This window comes from Diuraphis noxia, unplaced genomic scaffold, assembly GCF_037042655.1.
Source record: "Diuraphis noxia isolate RWA-SAM2 unplaced genomic scaffold, SU_Dnox_SAM2 contig0002, whole genome shotgun sequence".
NCBI lineage: Eukaryota > Metazoa > Arthropoda > Insecta > Hemiptera > Aphididae > Diuraphis > Diuraphis noxia.
Window position 1 is genome coordinate 75754793 of NW_028301712.1, and position 13938 is coordinate 75768730.

Consider the following 13938-nt stretch of genomic DNA (forward strand, 5'->3'; position numbering starts at 1 on the left):
ATTATTAAGTATACAGGAATGTGAATACTAATACTACCTATAATCTTATTAAATATTTATTATAATTAAGGTTATAATGTGTAAAAATCGACCCATTTACAATAACCTTCGATAGCTCAGTTGGTAGAGCGGTGGACTGTAGTGTACAAAATCATAGATATCCATAGGTCGCTGGTTCAAATCCGGCTCGAAGGAAACATTTTTTTGCTAATTTTTTCAATATCATTAACAGAGAATACATTTATTATTTAATCACAAATACAGTATAGCTCTGTTCAAAAAAAAAAAAACAAGTTTTTGATTTCATTTTATAAAAAAAGTTCCAAAAAAATGTTCTAACAATAGTAGAAGTATCACTTATAAATTAATTATTTGGACATTTGGAATGTTTAGTGTACACTGTACAATAGGTAGGTACATATAACATTATAATATTTATAGCCAATAGGTAATGATTAGTGATTAAAATAAGGTTGTTATGTAAAAAATTACAAAACCAGTAAGCCAATACTAAATATTTTTAACATTCTTTCAACTAAAGAATCATTTTTTGTTTTGTTTTTTTATGGGGTTCATTATGACAATACATTTGCAATAATATAAATTGATTTTCAATAATATTATTTTATTTTTCTATTTACGTGTTTTAATGTTTAACATTTTTCACTCGAGTAGGTATGATTATGTAAAAATCTTAATAGTTTTAATAATTTAATTAGTATTATAAGTTCAATCACCTTTAAAAGCCGTATTGACTATTTCAAATTGTATGAAATACTTTAAAACTACTTGTCTATGTGTATATATTAAAATACTACCTATACAAATTAATTGTTACCGATTTAATTTCTATATAGTTTATTGGATACTATTTTGATCTGTATAGATACGATGTCGAACGTACAAATAAAAAATTGTGGTATAAGACCACAGAATAGATTAAATCTATTTAATCTATTCTGTGATAAGACGTACAGTATAACATAATATATATTATATATGTACCTAATGTCTCAATAGCTAATATTAAATATACATAATTTATATTAGTCATAATAAATAGTAATAATATTATATAATTATATTGTCAAACTCGTGTTGTAATATTTGAACTTTGAAGTAGCACATACAATACTGGTTAATAAATAAGGAGCTTTTTTATTATAACAAATTTACAAATGGTATATTGTGTTCATAACAGTACTCGACTTGGCATTATTAAATTAGAGGGACTCTATTGAATTTAAATAAAGAGCGTCTCCATTACTTGTTTAACGTTACTAAACCTTGGAGGCTACGTCCCTACTCCCCCTAATAACCCTTTTCAAATCATATAAAAAATATTTATAAATAATCAAATTCAACAAAATTATACTGTAAATATTATATTTTATGTTATAGCCATAACTTATAAAATATAACAACAAACTCAAATATTCTTTCTTATATTCCAATTCGATTCTTTTTGGACAACGATTTTCTTCTGCATCCCTTTTACCATTTAATATCTAAGATTTTACATTGAAAAAAAAATTGATTTTGATAAAAAAATGTAGAATGATGCTACGTCCCGTGCGTTCTCCTTAAAAATAAAAGTAGGGGTACGTTAAAATTTCTGAAAAATTAGTTTGGGTACTCCGTCCTTCTACATAATACCTGATACTTAAAAACAATATTACAACAATAAGTAGGTATAGTAAATAGATATCTTTTTACAAATTTTAAACAAGGGTAAATTTTACTGTACTTTATTATTATATATTATTTACTATTGTCCATTATTGACTTTTTTTCTTGTTAAAGCATACAGGTTTTTTGTACTAACATTTACTATACGTACGTAACTACTATATTTTATAAAAAATGGCGACAATTTTAATTCTATACAGTAATAAAATATAAATTAATATAATCCGAAGTATAATAATTTGTGAAACGATTTTTTTCTTCTAATTTGTTTAATATATTATAAAACACTACAACATTAGTAACAAAGATAAATAACCCGCAATAATTCTTTCTAATTTCTAAAAAAAAAAGAATTCTTCATCGTTTTTATTCATTAAAAAATTAATGGAATTTGTTCATTATGTTTTGCTTCTAAAGAATTATTTAACTGCACAAATCGTATTTTTATTAACATACTATACACTAAAGCACTGACCTAATTAACAAATTTTCAAGTCACAAATTTCGCCGAACAAATTGATAATGGTTACTCGTACCCCGAAAAAAATAACTTCTTCAATATTGGAGAGACAATAATATTGTAGTGTTATAGTATAGTAGGTACATACTGTACCTACAAAAGTCGACACCGAAAACATATAATATATATATATTTATAATATGATATGAGTTGTATAATAAATCGGTACTGTCGTTGAAAGCCATATTATAATATGATACACAGAAATCATGACTTATGATAGGTACATAACTATTATTGTACAGAACTGCTTATTACGCTCATAATAAGGGATCAATTTAATATCAATAATATCATTATTGTTGTGTACTTTGTATCAAAAACATAAGCGTTTTATTTATACCTAATAAACTTTATAAAAACATCAGTTAGGTTAGTTTTTTTTTTTTTAATCTCGACGATAACGTCGCGGTTAACATTCACGTATCACGTTACAAATTTGCCACGGAAAAAAAATCACTAAACTTTTATTATTTATTGCCGATTGGCTGTTATTTATACGTCAGTTTAAGGGCAAACTATAGGAAAAGTATTTTTGATATCTGGAATACCCGCATACATTGGATTTATTGTTGTCGAACAAAACGCGATTTGATAAACGTTTCGATCAAAACTCAAAAACCGATATTATATGGACAATACTTTGTGCCTTTGACTATAATACATGTTATATAATATATTATTATACGAACGTACACGCTTACTAATTGGGATGTGAATTGTGAGAGAGGCAAGCATGTATTTTACACGGGCTAGTAATAAACATAGCATCGCGAAAATAAATGTAAATTCTAGATTTATAATTATTTTTATGATTATGTCAATCCTATAATAATGATATACCGTTGGAATAATACAGCTACAACCATAAAAAACTATAATTTTTTAAAGTTATATAAATAGAAATCGTAATTTGTTATTATTTTCAAAAGCGAGCATTTTCTATTGAATGAATCAATTTGTAATTTTTTGTATTACAGTATATATAGGGTATAAATATACGTATAAAATAGTGAGTCTTAAACTTTTCGGGCCCTCATTGGCTTGCATATTATCATGCGATAAAATAATATTTTATTATATTGTTGGTGGTCTTTACACTATCAAGTGTGAAGTCCTCGTGATGATGACAATATACCAACTATAATAAAATTTATGGTATCGTAGTACCAATGTAGTATCTCGAACCATAAACTACCGCGGGATACCTAGTTGGATCAGCGAATAGCAAGTGCCAAGTTCCTATATCTTTGGACACAGTCCAGAATGTCGAAAAATTATTATCCTACATCAGCATACAGCGTGAAAGAGGTAAAATACGTATAAGTGCACGACATGTCTGCACCTATAGTATTTTCAGTGACTACCTACGTTATTGTATTATTATTATTATTTATAGCGCCTGCTGCAATTGTTCACGCGTGGACTATTATAATACTATTGTATAATGCGCGTTGATAGGTGTATCCAGTGATGTATTGCTAAAATACTTCGTGAGTAGACGCCATTTTCGCGTATTGGTCACAACTCACAACAGTAAATAAAGGTTAAAACAAATTTTTACTCACTTCGATCGAAATCGGTAATTGCCTACTCTAAATCCTTATAGTGCAAACTAGATACAACAATTAGTATAGGATTGTATACTATAAATTATATTTTGAGCTTTAACCCAATCCTTAATAGATATTTCTTTAATTATTTTAAATTTAAAAATATATATTATATATATGAACATTATAGGTACGTGATACTTTTAATACATTTTTAAGATAACTTTGAACTACACCTTCATTGAAAATACTAGGGTGCACAATATTGGTGATTTTGTTTTTGGTTCTTTGTATTGCAGCTCGCATATTGAAAACCTATATACATGCATTTATTGTTATTATGTTTCAAGAGTTCCACTTCACTATGATTATATTTTTCTTAAGCTAAAGCTATTTAGTTATACATTTTAAGATTGATTCTACAGAATCACTTCTATCCTAGTTAATCGTTTAGAACAACTATTAATATTATACCCATAGTAGATAATTAAATTACCGTAATATTTAACTCCAATATTTATTGAAAAAACTAAAATGATGTAGCCCTATCTACCTTCGGGGGAATATTTTATTGGATCTTCTAGAATTCTTATGAACTTGCTCATTTTTCTTAAGACCACCACTGCAGATAGATGATTATAACGTGTACCATCTATCTACTGCATATACACACCAGTCGTAGGTTGAATTTGTGTATTGCAATGGTAACCAAATAATAATAAATGAATACACACCTGCAACAGTACGCCGCAGTAGTACGTCCTAAATTAATATAATATATTGCAGTGTGGACGAAATGACTGTGTAGTTTTTTTTTCTTTCAATAAATTAACTGGACCCGGTCTGTTTGTGGTTTTCTGGGTTTGACAATACAACGTGCGCCTACCCAACCAGTCATGTTGCATGGTCGTATGCAGCGCCTGGTGTATATCAATGTATTATTAATATTTTTAACCACAAAATTTTCCAACACGTAATATAATATATCGGTAGGAGATAGTTTCTAAAGCTGCTAAATGCTATGTACTTTAATAATAATAACAATACCCTATGAGCTCCCTCAATGTACAGTTTGTGCGGTTAGGCAATAACAAAGTGCTATCAATATTCCGACGAACTCAGAAAATTTAGCATTCCAACCAACATGAATGAAGAATTGGACCAGGCATCGAAAACATCGCAAATACGTGTTAGCTTTTCTAAGAAAAACCTACCTATACAATACAATTAAAACCTTCTGCTAACGATAATATTATTAATGTTAGTGGAAATCACACATAATTAACACCATATTAATTGTATAATTTTAGTTCTAGAAATCACCCATTATGTATTAAACAAAAAACGAATAACCTTTGCTGTTGATATTTTTAAGTTAATAAAAATAATAATTCGTAAAAGTTGCGATTTCCGTTTTTGGTCAATAATATAATATCCAAATGGTTAGAACACTCGGGCGGATTGTAAACCGATTTTAACCACGCAATATTATGTAATGAAAAGTCGTCCTTTTAAATTTTAATAATAGTGATTTACTCCGTTACTCGAGAGAAAACGTGACGAATTCGCTGTTAAATGTATGCATCACGATAATCTATAAAGGTGAATTTGCTGCATATCTGCGTTTGTGTAAATGTGTATGCTAATAACGCCAATGGAAATTATAATACATGTTCGGATGTTCACTCATAAATTTGATTCAATTTTAGTTCGAAAATACTTGATTAAAATAATATATCTTTGAATAACAAAATTATGAATTAGTATAATAATGAGTATTATAATATTGAAGCTTACATGAGGCACTCGCTATTGATTAACATGGCAATTAAGAAATATAATTAATTTATGCAGTCTATTATGGTACCTAAAATAAGTAAAGATAAAAAATACCAGAGTTGTATTCTATAGGTACCTTAAATGTTTATAGTAACAAGTATGTACTGTATACTTAATTATCTAAAATTATAATTCATATAGGAACCCATTTAACAAAAATTCAGTGAATCATATTGTATTAACGTTTTATTTATCTAAGATAAGATATCATAATCTATTATACTATATGATATTGTAGTAGTGTACAATAAAATTGAAGGCTCTAAAGTACAAAACAGTTTAAACATTAAAATCGTACTTTGTGCCACTCTAAAGGACTCTAAAGGATTTTTTTTTACATTTGTATACTATAAATGTGAGTGCGTTTGTTAATGTACTAACTTACGGAAAATAAAATTCTGTGAACACATTATTATTATACACAGCTGCACAATATACCATCATGCGCATCGCGGTGCTATAACATTATGTCAAGAAGATTAATAAAAATAACGAAATTCACTGCATTATTAAAACAATATACTAGGCATTTAACATGTTTTGCTATTATATTTTTTGCCTCATTACACAATGTAATAAAGTATTGCATCGATTATTAAAAAAAATGCTCATACAAATCGATTGATTGTGTTATTCACATATTATTTTCTCGGCCATTTCATTGTTGAGGGTACATTAAAAACGTCGATTGAGTAATTAGAATACATAAACTATATTATGCACGGAAACGAGATAAAAAAATAAAATTATATCATACAAAAGCATCTAAATCCCATATAGGTATCAGGGTGTATCATTACAGGTATTAAATTGTCCAAAATGCCTAACGTATGATCTCAATCGATAAATGCGTATTATCTGATTACGATATCGCATCAGAGGGGCACATACGGATTCCGCCAAAAGTTCCTATACCTTGCCTTTTTTTCCTCCAAAATCATACCGATATACGATTTACTTTTTTAAAACAAAGCGACTACGAGTTTTTAATATGTGTCATTATAATAAAAACATGTTCCAAATGATAAATATTAGAAGAAAAATAAATATTCAATTTTTATTATTTTTTATTTATAAATGTCAACGATTATATCTTATTATAAATAAAACGAATAAAAATAAATTGTCTATTCAATTTTATAATTTATAATTGTTTTATCATATTATAATTCTTTCTCCACAAGTTGAAACCACTCAATATTGTATAAATGTTATAGTATAAGTTTTAATATGAATAAGAATAGGGAAATTTATGTTTTGGTAGAAAAAGTAATCGCCAATGTTTGATTTGCTGGAAAAGTGAATCGGTGAAAAAGGAAAAATTATAGTTTTGGTGAAAACGGGCAACTCCCCATCACAGTTTTTTTTATATTACAACACTTTATTGTTGTTAGGTATACCAGGTACTTACTTTGTATACAATCGCGCATAAGCTATACCGTGTGACAGTCGACGGATAAATTTACAAAAAAAAATTTATAATGAAGACTTATGCATTTGATTGAATGAACAAAAATATATATTTTTATACCATGTGGAATTAGATGAGATGTACAAATCATATAGTAATATATAGTAACATAAAATGTTACAGTGCATGGGATGGAGTAATATTATTGTTAACAATCACAAGCAATATAATACATTAAATAATATTAAAAAGAGGTAGATGAAAACTAGAATAATCTATTATACATTAAAGAATGTATAATAGATGTTTGCTATATTATTTTTGTACTGATTATTATCATATGAGATGTGATGTGACACTACTATTACGTAGAAAGCTGAGTGTTTCCTTGTTGGATACCAGTGCTAGGACACGGAGTGAAATTGATGCGAGTAATAATATTACATAATACATATTATGAATAATAATAAATTATTGACAAGTTTTGAAACAATTAATTCATACTATTACTTTCCCCCCCCCCTAAAAGCCTATTAGTAGAAAACGGCGTCGCATCATTGTTATTAAAAAAAATATTCGCAGAAATCGCTTGGCAATATTATTTGCAGCTCTTCTCGACAATGTATTGAGTTGTAGTAGGTACATAAACGCCGCGTATGTATACGCGTGAACAACAAGAGTATAAAACCCACCCTCTGCAATTTACTGAAGCTGTACATATAATATATACCCAGGGATACTGCAGAACACCTTCATAAATATATAAATTGAAGCACTTATGACACACTAAAGCGTGTGGACGACATCGATCTGTTGGTATTTCATTCGAGTATAATACGCGTATATTATGTTGCCAAAAAAGGGTTATATCCAAAATTTAGACAAGTTCTTCGAAACGCATATATATATATATATATATATATATAGGCATGGGGCACCATCATCAAGTACACGTGATAAGTCATCACGTGCTCTCTTACCCTCTTTATCTCAATTTACCTACATACATATATATAACGTGTCGTTTTAATGATACACCGAGCCATCCGCAAAATTGTCAAGTGTAATTAAACAGCAACGTGTGTTTATGTATTTATGCGTCATAGGTATATAATATGATGGCTATATAAATTTATATAGGAATTTTGTAGCTGTCCATCGGGGGTCACACCTACTATTTGAGCTTCACATAAATTTGTGATTACAAGTAGAACGAAATATAATATAGATAGTAATATTAAATTAGGTATATTCATATACAGCGTATCGACCAATATTTTGTTAAATTCTCTAACATACAAATCTTGCGTTCAATCCTCTAATTTCATGCTGGGGTCTCATCAATATTTATGTTGTATAACCTTCACAAATTTTGTGTCAGATATTTTTCTATAATTGGAAACTCAGTGAAATTTCCGAGAGGCTAAATTTACTAAAAATTTAACTATCCAATAGTTTGAGAAGGGAGGGAGAGTGAGACCTCCACCCCCTATTTTTACCTTTGCATTTTGAATGACCATATGTATTATAATTGTATACCATTTATACATGTACTTAAACATGGATTTGTACGATATTGACACCCGTTATTTGTCGTCGACGAATATGTTCCGAGATACGTACCCATAGTGATAATTATACAAATCGAAATATAGACAGAAATCTACGAACATTTTTGTGGAGACTAAACGTACTTATAATAGAAACACTTCGTCATATCCTTCTCTTATATTTAAAATTTACCAACCAAAACTGTTTCATTATTATATTGACAATTACTTAATTGTTCATACTTAAGTCTCAATTATTATTAAACATATGAAATGAACAACCAAATAAAATCACCAATATGATTATTTATAATTTGGAAATACTTAGATAATCTTACACTAAATACTATCCTCTAAAAATACTATTTCATATATATATATATATAGACATATACATATATATAATGTTTTTAAAATATTCAATCATTATGTGAATACTAAATTTAAGCACACCAGTTGACTTAGAGTTTTAGACACTTGTATTAATTTGTAAAAATAAAATTATGATTGATGGTTTTTGAAATGTTAAATTTCAAGTCTTCTTGTAATGTCAGTTTAGCCATTAATACTTAAAATACTTGAAAATCCTTGAAAGTTATACTTATTATATAGTTCCTTATGACAATCATTTCCAATATCAATAACCAATAATTTATAACACGAAATATATTTTAGGGGGGCTAATTTCAAATGTGGACGGCAATTTTGGAGAAAATTTGATACAATAATATTGTACCTAGGTCATTTGGGTGATAAAAAAAGTAATGACACTCAGATACTAATAAACTATCATGTATTTTTTACAAATACTCCTACTGCTAAAAAAATGTAGGTTTGGAAGGGAGTGTTTTTTTTCTTACTTGGGGCGCAAAATTCTTAAATACGACTCTAGTGAAAGGCCTAAGTCCCGTTTAAAAAAATTTTCCCACGCTCCATTTTTATCTATATAAAAATCAAGTAAGAACAATATCAATAACCAGGATGCACGAAATATTATTAAATATTGATTACTCATAATATTGTACATTATCATGTGCTACGGTCGTTATAAAATAATATTTTTTTGCTTGCAAAAATAACGGTGTGAGCTCGATGCAAAATGTATAGGAAAAATATCGAAAAAAATGAATGTCTCCTTCGGGCCGGATTTGAACCAGCGACCTATGGATAACCATGGATATTTACACTACAGTCCACCGCTCTACCAACTGAGCTACCGAAGGACGGAGAGTATGGTGCTCGTTATTGCTTTTAGTTGGGTGTTCGCACTTTCACCCGCGGTTCGAACAGTTTATGACCAAAACATGTTGTGAAAGTATAATAATTATATTTCCGAAACGTGCCATGATATTCTCCGATAAACTGCTAACACGACGGCAACAAAACTACCTCCATGTGGCATGATTTGACACAATTTTTTTTTGAGGTTTGAAGATGGTGATGCGGTACATTGGATGAGTTGCCAATTGTAAAAATGCGTTAGGCGTGCGATGTATTGCAGAAAAATAAATAATAAATATGTGTACTACATCTTTATAGTTGTTGATTGTTTTGTGATACTGATTTTTCTTAAGCAATCACCGACAACTTTAAAAGCCTTTTCTGAGCAATTTTGTTAAGAAAATTATTTTTAATTTAGAAAAGCTTCTACATTTTTTTCTCATGCGAAATATGTAAATTTTCTTCTATACCAATATCTTCCGAAATTGAAAAATTAATAAAATATTAAAATTAAATAAATGGATTGAAAACGATAAATCTCGAAAAAAAAAATAACGTTATTACGATAAAAATATTATACAGATAACAATAGTAATAATAATAAAAAGTTATGTTGACACAGAAAATGGACACAGACTTGCTGTCTCGCTATCCCATGAGATGTATATCCAGAGAACCACCATCATAATTCCCCTCTGCGATCGAGGTATGAGAGTATACAGTTTTTTTGATTGTTGGATGCATGAATTTCATTTAGTTGGTTTTTAAACGTTTTCAGAAGTTAATTTTAACTGTACGTATCTTTTTTTTTCTTTTTTAGTTATAGAAGACTGAAGATTGACCTCAAGAATCATTACTTGAAAACGATCTCAATCTATAGATTTAAAGATGTTCCCGTAAAATTAAAGCTTGTAAAAATTAGTATTTAGTTTGAACAAACTTTTGGGTAGTTAATTAAATTGACTTAATTTTCAAAGTTTAAGTTAAATAAGGTTAAATTTATCCAAAAATCGAGAAATATTTAAATATTAGAATGTCTAGTAGTATCAATAAATAATAACTATATTATTATATATATTTTGAAGTTTTTGGTTATAATAACACTTATAACTACTTTTAATCATAAATATCCGCAACTCGAGTGTAATCGATTTTGACACTAATGTGTTTTGGCGTTTATCCAGTATCGACGAATTAATAATTGCGAGTTGTTGCTACCTATGAAATTAGTTAATGATGCCTAATGCTTAACTTGACAATAACTGCTAGCTGGATACTAATCTAATAATGCACCGCTAGTTAGTTATTGTGAATGGATACGGGGAATTGAGTAATAATTATAATAATCTCGGGCATCGAGAAGGTAATGATACAACCTAACATTGCATTTAATATTATTGTATAATTATTTAATGCTTTATGTCACTTGTATAGATATTTTAATATTGTAATATACAGTGGCGTATTTATAGGGGGGGGGGTCCCCCCAAAGAATCATTGAATGCGTCTGGAGACCTTAAATTATTGATGAATTAACAAAGAAAAAAAGAAAACTAGATTTTATAATATAATTTGTGAATTCTAATATAACTATAGTTAATATAAAAATAAATTGAATTGAGTTTAAGTATTTTATACCTTCTAATTTATAAATTATTTCATTATGATATGACACCCCCCTAATCAAAAATTGTAAATACGCCACTGGACACTGGTAATATACCATGGTGCACGATTATGGAATATGTGTAGGTACCTACCTACGTCTGAGCAGGTATGTAATGGATATTCTGTAAGTGATGATTTTGTTTATGGGTACAAATATATAATAATGTATTATATACAATATTTGTGCATCATAAATTCTAACAATATTTGTAATTACTTATGACAACCATTAATCACGTCGAAAAACATTGTATTTAAAAAGTTTTATTTAGTGCGCCTGCTTAACGATGGAATTATGATAATACGAAAACTAAATATTACATACTATAATGTATAGTATTTAGATAGAAACTATAAATTATTGTAATAAAACCGAAATATATAGGTTAATGATCAATAATCAATATAGGTTATTAACTAAAGCTTTTGCTTAGGTACTTAATGATTACATTTTTTGTATCCAATTATTAAACATAATATATTTTTTGAAAGAAAGTTAAGTGGGGGATAGAATTCGTTACCAAGTAATTTATATTATAATGTTATGAATACATTGTAATTGTATTGTATATAATATACAATAATATAGTTTTTTTAAGTTGGGTATATGTATAGACTATAATATAGACCATTGTTTATGAAAGGTCACTTGGGCTAGCGCGTAAGAGGATTATTATCGAATTCCAAATATATATTTTTGAGCGGTTTTACCTTTTATTTTTTACCCTTATTCACGAAGGAATTTCAAAAATGTAGTATAATTTCCATTGCACAATTATATTTCCAATCCAGGAACAAAATACGTTCCATGCTACTTTCAAACTTATTTTTTTATACGTATACTAACTCAATGATAATAATAATAAAAATTATTATTTAAAACCCAATTTGAATTTGCTACAGTGGTGTACCCGGGATTTTTCAGTGAGGGGGGAGACTTAATCAAGTTAATCACCATTTGATATTCGTTACCTTCTATTATATCGTTATTAATATATGTTCCGTAATCGTGTAAATCGTAATAATAACATCTAAAAATAATTGACAATACATAAAATGTTTCTTCAAAACCATTTTCAGAAACATCATTATTTTTAGATTTCCTTTTTTCGTATAAAATATATACCATATACAGCCAAGGCTGAACTCCCTCAGACGCACTGGGTACGTCAATGGTTTGATATAACACATTTTCCACCTTCAAAATTGTAAAAAACTAACGTTAATAGATTATTAAAGAAGTTTAATAAAATTTGCTCTTATTTTGCATAGCTGTGAAGTTAATATAGTTGTATGCTGTTTATGACGAACGGCACTATAGTTTATCAATAAAGCAAAAATACAGCAACAAAATAATATAAACCATTATATTTTATGTTTTTACATTTTTTTTAAATTTTTTTTATTGACAACGAAATAAAATTTGAGCTTACATACAATTTTATATTATTAAAGACATTTTACGATGTATGTTTAGTACACTGTATATATGAACTATGCAAATGATAAGTATAAACCAAACGTGGTATACTTTTCGGTGAATTTGTTATATTAAATATACGCACTACGCAGCCATAATAATAATAATAAAAAAACCAAATTGTACAGTTTATTTGTACATATTATAGTTGAGCTGGTAGGTGGGTATCTATTATGTATTGTGTGGATAGGTAAAGGTATATTTCTTTATTTATAAATTAGAATGAATTTTGTATGCTACATACTTTTTTTAGATCTGTAGGTATTACACATTTGCATTTTTAATCTGCACATCAATATAGATGGAAGGATGATGATCACGTACATAGTGTAGGTAAATATAAAAAAATAAGCATAACAACATGATTATTGTATTTTATTAGTTGTTAATAACAATAAATATGCCATAATAATATTATAGCGTACAATAAAATATAAAAACTATATGCAATTATTTAGAAGCGGTATCTAGCGAAATTGCGACCAATAGTTTTGGATCTGGTAACAGTGCTAACAGGTGGTCCGTTACTTTATCTTTTGTGGTTTTACCTACGATGACAAGTGCTATAGATAGCGTCCCGAGGTTGTGGACAGGGGAGGATTTACCCTTAAGTTTGATGTAAAATATTGACTAAGTGCCTATTGACAGCTACGAATAAATAAGTAATAACCCAGCGTCCGAAATTGGGAGATCTCTCGGATCGCGGCGATGTACCGATTATCAAACACATTACAATATAGCTCAAAGTTATATATAGCCAACATATAATAAGTTATTACTCATAACTAAAAATTGTAAATATTTACATATTATATTCATATTTAATATTACATTATTAAAGTGATGAACATTGTTTATGTCAGTTGTCTGTGTATAAATTATCTTAATCTCCCACCATGTTTCTATTTTAAGGTGAGAATCTTTTTTCTTATTTTAGAATAGGATGCTGGTTCGTTGAATTACATTCGAGCACTAAAGTTTAATGATCAGTTGTTATCACATTTATA

General features: G+C 28.2%; 1 protein-coding gene and 2 non-coding genes across 7 annotated transcripts in view; 1 reads left to right on the forward strand and 2 right to left on the reverse strand.

The window, feature by feature from the left end:
- nolo (ADAMTS-like no long nerve cord) overlaps positions 1-13938 on the reverse strand; it is a 206766-nt gene that overhangs the window by 36308 nt on the left and 156520 nt on the right. The gene's annotated exons all lie outside the window — the stretch shown is intronic.
- TRNAY-GUA (transfer RNA tyrosine (anticodon GUA)) lies at positions 106-195 on the forward strand. The gene is given in 2 exon segments: positions 106-142; positions 160-195. It is a non-coding gene; the product is annotated as a tRNA-Tyr (tRNA).
- On the reverse strand, positions 9696-9785 carry TRNAY-GUA (transfer RNA tyrosine (anticodon GUA)). Its single transcript is given in 2 exon segments — positions 9696-9731; positions 9749-9785. It is a non-coding gene; the product is annotated as a tRNA-Tyr (tRNA).